The sequence below is a fragment of the Chenopodium album genome, chromosome 4 (genome assembly GCF_948465745.1).
Source record: "Chenopodium album chromosome 4, dcCheAlbu1.1, whole genome shotgun sequence".
Lineage (NCBI taxonomy): Eukaryota > Viridiplantae > Streptophyta > Magnoliopsida > Caryophyllales > Amaranthaceae > Chenopodium > Chenopodium album.
In genome coordinates this window covers 53,068,828-53,079,233 of record NC_137837.1, presented here as the reverse complement: position 1 = coordinate 53,079,233, position 10,406 = coordinate 53,068,828, and positions in this window count along the sequence as shown.

Genomic DNA, 10,406 nt, shown 5'->3' with positions numbered 1-10,406 from the left:
CACCCTCGGCCGCATTTTCAGCTTCGCCCTCCTCTCGTTGAGGAGCGCTCCAAAACTCGGAGGACAGCACTCTATCGAGGTGAGCTGCCTCTGCCGAGCTGCGGCTCCTAGAGCTATGGCCGCCCCGGAGGGAGATTATGTCTTCAAGTGGCCGTTTGCCCTTATCTTTGGCACCGGCCGCCTGACTCCCAGTAGGAGGGGCTCTGCGAAGGGGCAGGTCGGACGGTTCGTTAAGAGAAATCCCCGTTCTTGGTCTGTCCGACCCGCTATATCGGAGATAGAGTTCTGAAGGAATGGGGACGGACGCATAAGCGTCCGCTCGAGAAGAGGAAGGAGGCCCCTCACAGAGTAGCAACTCGGCCCCATCCATGACCGAGCTGGCATATTGGGGGAACCTCAACTCTGGAGTTTGCCCGGACGTTCCCCCCACTAAAGGAGCGCCTTGAGTTCTTTGACGCTCCTCAAATGAGGAAGTTACCTCCACGGCCGAGCAGTGAGTGCCGGTGGAAGCGGTCGTAGGAGTAGTGGAAGGGGTCTCAGCATTAATATCAACCTCAGGGGTTCAATGGCTTGATGCAGCCAAACCCCCAGGCATACGTACAATATGGGCCATATGGGCAGGTGTACGGACAAGCTCCCTATCTGACTGGACCGTCCGTGCAACCGCAACCCATTGATTGGCAAATGCGCCTACTTAATCTGGGAGATAAGCCGCCCCCGTTTTCGCAAGATATCCTAAATGCCCCTCAGCCACCAAAGGTGAAAAGTGTACTTATGGGAGCCTATGATGGCACGGGACTGGTTCAATAGTTTGCCGGCCGGTTGTATCAATTGTTTTACCACTCTTAGTTTGCTGTTCGTGGGAAATTTTTCATACAACATACCACCTCGAAAGACTAGCCTTAACTTGGCGACAATCGTCCAAGGAAAAAATGAGGGCTTACACTCGTACGTCCAACGATTTAACCAAGAAAAAGCCCAAATTCATAATCTACCGGATGAAATGGCTTACTCTGAATTTCTCCGGGGATTAAGGCACAATGGTTTTAAATTTGACTTGGTAAGGAAAAAGATTCGGACATACGCAGGTGTTCTGCGGGAAGCCGAAGCTTATATTGAGGCGGCGGACTTTTGTTCGCTCACAAAAGCAGAAGCGCCGGCCAAGGGGGCTGAGAAAAAATCTTCTCAGCAAGACTCGACCGGCCAAAATAAAGAAGGAAAAAAGAGAAAAGAAGTCTGGGTGGCTAATGGCCAGCCGCAGATTACCAAGAAGGTCAAGGCGTACGAGCCCCAGTTTGAATTCAACAAGGATTGTTATTCTATTTTGATGGAAATCAAGGATAAGTTTGAGTTTGAGAAGCCATAGCCGCTGAGAGGCCCGACTCAGTACAGGAACAAGAACAACTATTGTCATTACCACAAGGACGTGGGACATGACACAAATGATTGTATCAACTTGAAGAGACTGCTGGACAAATTGGCCGAGAAGGGCATGCTGAGTTCATATGTGATGAAGTCCAAATTCACTTACACACGGACAAACAACACGTCCGAGCAAAGACAGAAGAATGATAAGAACAAAGATAAAGAGGATGATGGCAACAACACTGATTCGGGCTTTGTGGCCGTGATATCAAGAGGATTTGCCTCAGGCGGTCCCACTATGAGAGGGATCAAGCAAGATGCTCGGAACCTGGGAAAGGTAATGCAGATGGATTCAGTGAAGGCTGAACCCTTCCCCGAGGTAATCATCAGTGAGGCCGATCGGGGGGAGGTCAAAGCCTTGCACAATGATCCCATGGTATTCATTATGAAGATAGCCAATCTGAAGGTCGGACGAATATTGATAGACACGGGTAGCGCGGCTGATATCATTAGCCTGGCCGCCTTGAAAAATCTAAGCTTCCCTGAGGATGCTCTCCAAGATATCACTCATCCGTTGGTCGGATTTGGGGGGAATGTCATCCACCCGGTGGGCCGGATAGATTTACCCGTCCGATTTGGGCAAAAAGGGGAAGGAAGAGATATGGTTGTCCGCTTCTTGGTTGTGAAAGAGCTTACTGGATATAATGTTATACTCGGCCGTCCTACGCTGAATGCAGCAAAAGCAGTCATTGTGCCTCACCTAATGTTGCTAAAGTTTGAGAGGACGGACGGGAAAATAGGTACAATCCAAGGAAGTCAGAAGATGGCAAAAGAATGTAATTAGTTGGCGGTTAAGCCTACAGCGCGCGGACCAAAATCGTCCGAGCCAAAAGAAGAAGGAACCTCACTCCCAACACACCAGGTCGGCCAGAAGCGTAAGGCGGCCAAGATAGAGCAAGCATAGCAGCTAATGACTGTCGGTCGGCCAGAAGAGTTACGACCCCAGCCGGCCGGCAGTCACCGGGATATAGTGCTCGACCCCGATCAACCAAATCGGACAGTCAGTGTGGGCACTATAGCTTTGGGTGTGCTTGGGGATGAATTAATTCAATTATTGAGAGAGTTCAAGGATGTATTTGCATTTGAGGTCGGCGAGATGCCAGGTATAAGTCCCGATCTAGCTGTGCACAAATTAGCGGTAAATCCGGCAGTTAAACCTGTCCGCCAGAAGAAAAGAAATCATGGAGAGGAAAGGAATCAGGCGGCCGCAGAAGAAGTTAAGAAGCTTCTGGACGCCGGTTTCATTCGGCAATGCTTTTACCCAGAATGGGTGGCTAATGTGGTCCTTGTCAAAAAGCCGAATGGAACTTGGAGAATGTGCGTGGATTACACAGATCTAAACAAGGCATGCCCTAAGGATAGCTTTCCCCTGCCCAAAATCGACCGGCTGGTTGATTCGACGGCCGGGCATGCCCTGATGAGCTTTATGGACGCATACTCCGAATTCCATCAGATTCCGTTATGGGAAGAAGACCAGGAGAAAACGGCGTTCGTGACTGAGCAGGGGTTGTATTGTTACAGAGTCATGCCATTCAGCCTTAAGAATGCCCCAGCTACCTTTCAGCGACTTGTAAACACAGTCTTCATAGATCAGCTCGGCCGGAATATGGAGGCGTACATTGATGACATGATTGTCAAGTCAAAAGAGTCGGCCGACCATTTGAAGGATCTAAGAGAGACATTTACCGAACTCAGGCGGCATAAGATGATGTTAAATCCAAAGAAATGTGTCTTTGGTGTTGAGTCCGGTAAATTTCTCGGATTTTTAATTGATCAACGTGGAATTGAGGCTAACCCTGAAAAAATCCAAGCTGTCTTGGACATGAAGTCACCAAGGACAATTAAAGAAGTCCAAAGATTGACCGGCTGTTTGGCCGCACTTGGTAGATTTCTGTCAAGATCAGGGGATAAGTGCCGCTATTTCTTTCAAACCATAAAAAAGAAAGCTATGTTTGAGTGGACAGAGGAAGCCGAGGAAGCATTCGTACAGCTAAAGGGCCACTTACATACATTGCCTCGGCTTTTCAGTCTACTTAAGAGCGAGAAGTTGTGCATCTATCTTGCTATCTCAGAGCACTCCTTAAGTGTCGTCCTACTTGCTGAGCGGGACGGCCGCCAGATCCCTGTCTACTTTGTTAGCCACGTCCTACATAACGCTGAGCTAAGGTATCCCCCCATTGAAAAATTTGGCTTGGCATTGTACATGGCATCAAAAAAAGATGCGGCCATATTTCTTGGCACATTCAATTGTGGTCTACACAGACCAACCTTTGAAGAAACCATTTACAACGCTAGAGGCAAGCGGCCGTATGCTCAAATGGGCCTTGGAAATGAGAGGTTTTGATATTACATTTGAGCCAAGAAAAGCAATCAAGGGGCAAGCCTTTGCTGATTTTTTAGCTGAAATGACTCGGCCGGATCTTCAGACGGTCGGAGATCATATCTGGAAAGTGTTCGTGGATGGCAGTGCGACAGCCACTGGTTGCGGTGCGGGTGTTATATGCCAGTCACCTGAAGGAGATAAGTTTGAGTACGCCCTGAGATTCCAGTTTCAAGCCTCTAATAACGAGGCCGAGTACGAAGCCCTCTTGGCCGGCCTCAGAATGTGTAAGGCGGCAGGAGCGACAAAAATTGACGTGGGCTCGGACTCCCTACTTGTAGTCAGCTAGGTGAATGGAGACTTTGAGGCGAGGGAGCCGGCCATGGTAAAATACTTGAAGATTGTAAAAGAGGAGGCTGAGAGCCTAGATCATTTTACCCTACAGCAGGTCCCACGTTCGTCCAATCATCAGGCGGACGCCCTCTCTAAGTTAGCATCCTCAGCATCATGTGATACTCCTAGGTCAGTGTTTTGGGAAGTAAAAGAGAAGAGGAGCATTGATGTTGAGCCAGTGCATGCAATTGATAGAAGCTCCACTTGGATGGACGGGATCCTGTCTTACCTCAAGGACGGATTACTCCCGGCCGATCCTAAAGAGAGCTGGTTGATGAAAAAGAGAGCGGCTTGGTTTGAAGTTAAGCAAGGAGAGTTGTTCAAAAAGGCATTTGTAAAGCCATACCTGAAATGCATTACTCCTGAGAGAGGGTATGATGTCTTGGATGATATTCACCAGGGGCAGTGTGGTTCTCACATTGGAGGACGCGCTTTCGCTGAAAAGGCTGCCCGCCTGGGTTACTACTGGCCGAGCTTAAAGTCGGACGCAATGGAAATGGTGAGGAAATGTGACAAGTGCCAGAGGTTCGCAACATTAATTCACCGACCCACCAACAGCCTTTCGGCCATCAGTAGTCCGCTCCCCTTTGCCAAATGGGGGATGGACATCTTAGGTCCATACACACCAGCGTCCAGCCAGAGGTGGTATGTGTTCGTAACAGTTGACTACTTCACAAAATGGGTAGAGGCCGAGGCCGTCCGAGGCATCAAGTGGACAGATGTTACAGCCTTCATATGGAAGAGTATCATTACGCGCTTTGGAGTTCCTCAGTCAATGGTGTTTGACAACGGACCTCAGTTCGAAACGCCTCAACTCAAAAAATGGCTGGAAGACCAAGGCATAGCTCATTGCTTTGCTTCGGTCGGCCGCCCACAAGCGAATGGTCAGGTAGAGGCATACAACAAATTGATCTCCAATGGAATTAAGCGCAAGCTTGAAAGAGCAGGTGGCTTGTGGGCGGATGAATTAGTTAATGTGCTGTGGTCCATACGAACCACGGCCAAAAGTTCCACAGGAGAAACTCCCTTCTTCCTAGTCTATGGTGCTTAGGCGGTCCTTCCCATTGAAATGTATGAGCCCACTCTTTGGGTGATGCTATATGATGAAGCGGCCAATTGGGAAGCCATGAAGACCGCTCTAGACTTCCTTCCTGAAGCTAGGGGCAATGCGGCGCTTAGGCATGAAATCTATCGTCTTCAGATGACCAGGGCATACAATCGCCGAGTGTCAAAGCGGCCGATAAAATTGGGAGATTTGGTCCTAAGGAAGATGGAAGCGGTCGGGCGAGCAAATGAGGATGGCAAGCTGACCCCAAATTGGGAAGGGCCTTATCGAGTCAGGGAAGAGGTCAGAGATGGGACTTACCGTCTTGAAGCCATGAACGGCCAACCCATCCCGCGTACATGGAACACTGACAATCTGAAGAAATATTATGTTTAATTACTTAGCCAAAAAGCTGTGTATACAGCTAGGTCTGTTGACCGAGCAATGTAAGCCGTACGGCCACGACAATGTAATTTTGACAAATTAATGAAAAAGTCAAACATTGTTATAATTATTTTTTCCATTTAATTTATGATTATTTGTACAGTCATAACTTATACGATAGGCCGTGTGGAAGTTGCAAGTAAGTTACTTGCAACATAGCAACACGGTCGCAAAACAAAAGTAGATTAAAAAAAATAAAAAAAAAATAAGGGGTAAGGTACCCTGTGAAACCCACATAGTGGGGCAAGGGCATACCAAGGCATTCCAGCCTAGCCGAACATGAAAATTTTAAGTTGAGATCACACTTGGAATTTCCTGAGTGCGTCCGAGCGATAGTTTCAACGGGCAAACTCAAATAAAGCCAATCGAACGGCCAATTTATGTGTTGATTCGGCGTACCACCTAGTCCAAGGGCAATCATTATTATGATTTGATTAACTTGGTAAAAGTTATACCACCTAAGGTATAAATTCTACCAAGCCAATCAAATCACCCAAAGTATGGACTAGGCGAACGCCGAATAAAGGGGCATACCCCCCCCAATTGTACGAGGATATAAAAACCAGAAAAGTACGCGTATAAAAATGCAAAAAACTCGTTAAGTATAAAATGGGCAAAGTATGAAGCAAAATCGGAAGCCAAATCAATAACAGGGCCGCTCAAAAGGCGGTAAAATATCTTACATAAAAACCGCTCAAAAAGGCGGTTGAAAAAGTCAAGAAAACTATACATAAATAGAGCTTAAAAACATAGAAAGCTGAAAGTCAGGGGGCGGCCGGAGAAGAAGCTGAGTCTTGGACTGGGATGGGATCCTGAAGAGATGCAGGAGAGGCGTCCTCAGCTGGTACCTCTTTGCTCTCCGCTTCACCATCATTGTCGTCCGCCACTTGATTTTCCTCATCCTCTGAGGTTGTTGGTGTGGCGCCCAGCTCAGGAGAAGGCTGGCCAGCCTTCTTAGCCTCCTCCCTGAGGCAGACGAAGTTGAGGCGCTTAGTGAAGCGCTCTTGAAAGTAGGCGGCCTCCCCATCCTCCACCATGAGCTCGAACGCCTCGAAGAAGAAACTCTTCAGCCTATCCTCAGCGTTCTGCTCAATGCGGACGACCTCGTCTGCGCTAGGGGCCCGAGGTGTTTGCAACTGGAGAGTCAAGTCCTCAACGGACTTCTTTAAACTTTCCACCTCGGCCCTCAAAGTGTCCGACTCGTCCAAGGCCTCCTTTAAGTGTTTTTGGGCCAAGGCCACATCACTTTGGAGCTTTTTGGAGGCCTCGAACCCTGCCCTCCAGCGTTCGCCGTCCAGTAGGGCTTGGTCCCTCTCTTGTCTCATGGCATCCCTGGCCAAGGACTCTTGCTTTAGGGCCTCGCCCAGCTTCACCAAATCCTCTGCCTGCCGCGCAGCTTTGTCGGACAGCGCATTGATTTGGGTCTCAAAATAGCGGCGCTGGATGGCCGCCTCCCCAGTAACAGCATCCTGGGTCTTTTAAATCTGGGCCCAAGCATGCTTCAGCCGCTCGTTCTCCTTGTCCTTCCATTCTAGGAAGGCATTCAGCCACAAGAAGAGCTGCGTACAGGGTAAATGTGTTAGCAAAATGAGCGAAAAATTGGCTAAGTGCATTTGAGGGAAAGATTTACCTCAGCGCTGCAATTGATCATGGGGCCGAGGAAGCCCTCATGAATTCCCCGTAGCTTGTCTCGCTGCTCAGCAGGGACGGCCCGAGCCATGGCCTCCCGCATTGCCTTCCTGTCCGCTCCAGTAAGGGACTGGCTGGGCAGCTTCATTTGTAGCTCCTCTGCAATGTCTGTAGACGGACGCAAAGAGTAAAAAAAAAAAAAAAAAAAAAAAAAAAAAAAAAAAAAAAAAAAAAGAAGAAAAGTTATTGGAACTGACCATCAGAGAAGCTTGGAGGAGTTGGGAGGTTGAAAGTGAATGACGGAGGCGGCGCCGGCTCATTACTCTCCTCCCCCGTCCGGCCAAGCTGATCGCCGGCCGACTGATTGGCATCAAGCCAATCAGATTCATTGACTCTTTGGACGGGCAGAGTCACTTCTGGCCCGGTCGGTTTTGCCTGGGTCGACTTACCCCTATCGTCCGATTTCTCGGACCTAACATCATCCGGCATGGCGACCGGATCCATGGACTTGGAGGCCCCGCTATCACTCAGCCGGGGTTGTTCTCCTTTGGACTTTTTTGAGACAGTCCGCGACGTCGTCTTGGCCGCAGAAGTGGAAGTGGTCTTGGATGCGACCGTCTTCCGTTGTTTGGACGCCTTGTCGTCCTGATCCGTCTTGGACGCAGGAGACGGCTGCTTCCGTTTGGATCTGGGGGTTGGAGTGGCCAGCTGTGTAGAGACAAAAGTTAGAAAAAGAAAACAAGATGATATAATAGGCCGAGCCTAGTTAGGAAGAAGATCTCTTCCAAAACGCATGCACGGACGTAAGGAAGAAAGCCAAATGGGTTTACTTACTCCTTTAGTTTGCTCGTACAGTCTCTGGCGAGCCTTTACCGAGCCAAGTCAATCTCGGACATGTTGACCTCCCCTTTCTGTTCTTTGTCCAACATCTTGTACGCCTCAGCTGAAAGAGGAAGAAAAAGAGTCAGAAAATTATTCAAGATCAAATATTATGTGTAAGTGTAAGAATATGTGTCCATGCGTCCACCTTGGGGCAGGTTCTTGTATAGACCATAGGCGGACATGAAGGTGGGATCCTGCAGCCAGCTGGATAAAGGGACCCAGTTACTTGGAACGCGCTCAGTCTTGCCGTTCCTTTTCACCCGCTTGACTTTGAAATATTCAAGCTGGTGCTCCTGGCTGGGGTGGACGGGTGGCTTATCGGGCTTGAGATCCCCGCGTCCAAGTTGAATTGGCTCAGCATTGAACCGATTCATCCACAATTTAAATTCGACGTCCTTAGTTTTGACGCGGTAGAATCGGTGCTTCCAGTCACGCCACTTGGAGACGCGGTCCATCACCACCATGTAATCCCTAGTGGTGCTCAAGATGAGCCAGCCGTCTGTATCCGCGTCCAGCTTAGTCAGTGAGTGCATCTCACAGAAAACTGCAAAGTCTGGCACGAAGCCCTTGCAGATGCACGTCACCAGGTATCCAAAAATGTTCAACCAGCTGTTTGGCATCAGCTGGAAGAGAGCTATGTCATACTCGTCCAAGATTGTGCGGACGAAAGGATGGAGGGGGAAGCGCAGTCCAACGTCTAAGGCCGCCCTGTAGACGCTGAAGGATCTTTGGCGCGGCCTCTCTTCTTCCCAGGCGGCCAAGGCGCGGGACTTCCTTGGAGGCTGGATCTCAAATCCTTCCCCGAGGAGGAGGAATGCCTTGTATTCCTCAAAGTTGTGGTTCAGGTAGCCCAAGGCCGTGCTACCCACCATGCAGGCGTACGGATCCTTGAAGTTGTCAATATTGGCAACCTCTTTATCGGCCGCCTCTTCGCCCTCTGCGGCCGCCGCTCCACCCTCGGCCGCATTTTCAGCTTCGCCCTCCTCTCGTTGAGGAGCGCTCCCAAACTCGGAGGACAGCACTCTATCGAGGTGAGCTGCCTCCGCCGAGCTGCGGCTCCTAGAGCTATGGCCGCCTCGGAGGGAGATTGTGTCTTCAAGTGGCCGTTTTCCCTTATCTTTGGCACCGGACGCGTGACTCCCAGTAGGAGGGGCTCTGAGAAGGGGCAGGTCGGACGGTTCGTTAAGAGAAATCCCCGTTCTTGGTCTGTCCGACCCGCCATATCGGAGATAGAGTTCTGAAGGAGTGGGGACGGAGTGACATTTATGTCACTCTTAGGGAGTAGTTCTAGAGTCATTTTCGTGTTTATTTTATCTTACTTTCCCCTTTCTTTCTCTTGTTTTCTCTTAATAATATTTCTAGTTTATTTTGGTAATTTTGGTGCGTTTTAGTTTATTTTCTTTATTTTATTAGTTTTAGTCTATTTTCGTATTCTATTTTACTTTATTTGTTTGTATAGTTTTTGTTTATTTTTATTAGTTTAGTTTTATGTCTCTTACTTTCTATTTTATTTTATTTATCTCTATTTTATTTATTTTATTTTTATTTTGTCTTTTGATAATGCCCTCGTGTTTTTGTTGTAGGTCGAGTTTGGTGTTTTGGGTTTTAAAGTCGTGTTCGAGTTCAAAGTCTGGGATTCGAGGTGCAAACTTGTTCTAAAGCTGCTGCCCTGTTGCTGCCAGCTTAAACTACACCACCCTTCATTATCCTACACCACACCATCAGCAACAACAACAATTCCCCTGCTCCTCTTTCCCATCCAATCAGCCAACAACAATTACCACCAACCCATTTACCATCACCAACAGCCACCACGTACTTCACCCCGCAGCACCAGCCACCACCAAACCACCTGACCACATCACAACCAACACACACGAGCCGCAGCAGCACCAACACAAACAAACCGCAACCCAGCCTCACAGCAGCCCGCATCACCCCGCAACACCACCAGCCGCACCTGACCACCGCAATCACCCCGCATCCCTCACACCAACCACAAACCAGCAACAGCAGCCACCAATTAATTCCACCTCACCACCGAAACCATAGAGCAGCCCCTGTACCTCCCTCACGCAACAAACCAGCCATCACAAACCACCAACCGCAAGCCACCAGCATCAATTACAGCAGCAATTGCGCCATTTCATCACCAATTCGCACAGCAACAGCCCCAAATCAGAGCAAATTCGATTTCAATCGGGTTCGGGCAAACCGTTGGTGGTTCGATCGAACTTCGAGTCAGAGACTTTGTGGGTTTTGTTATTC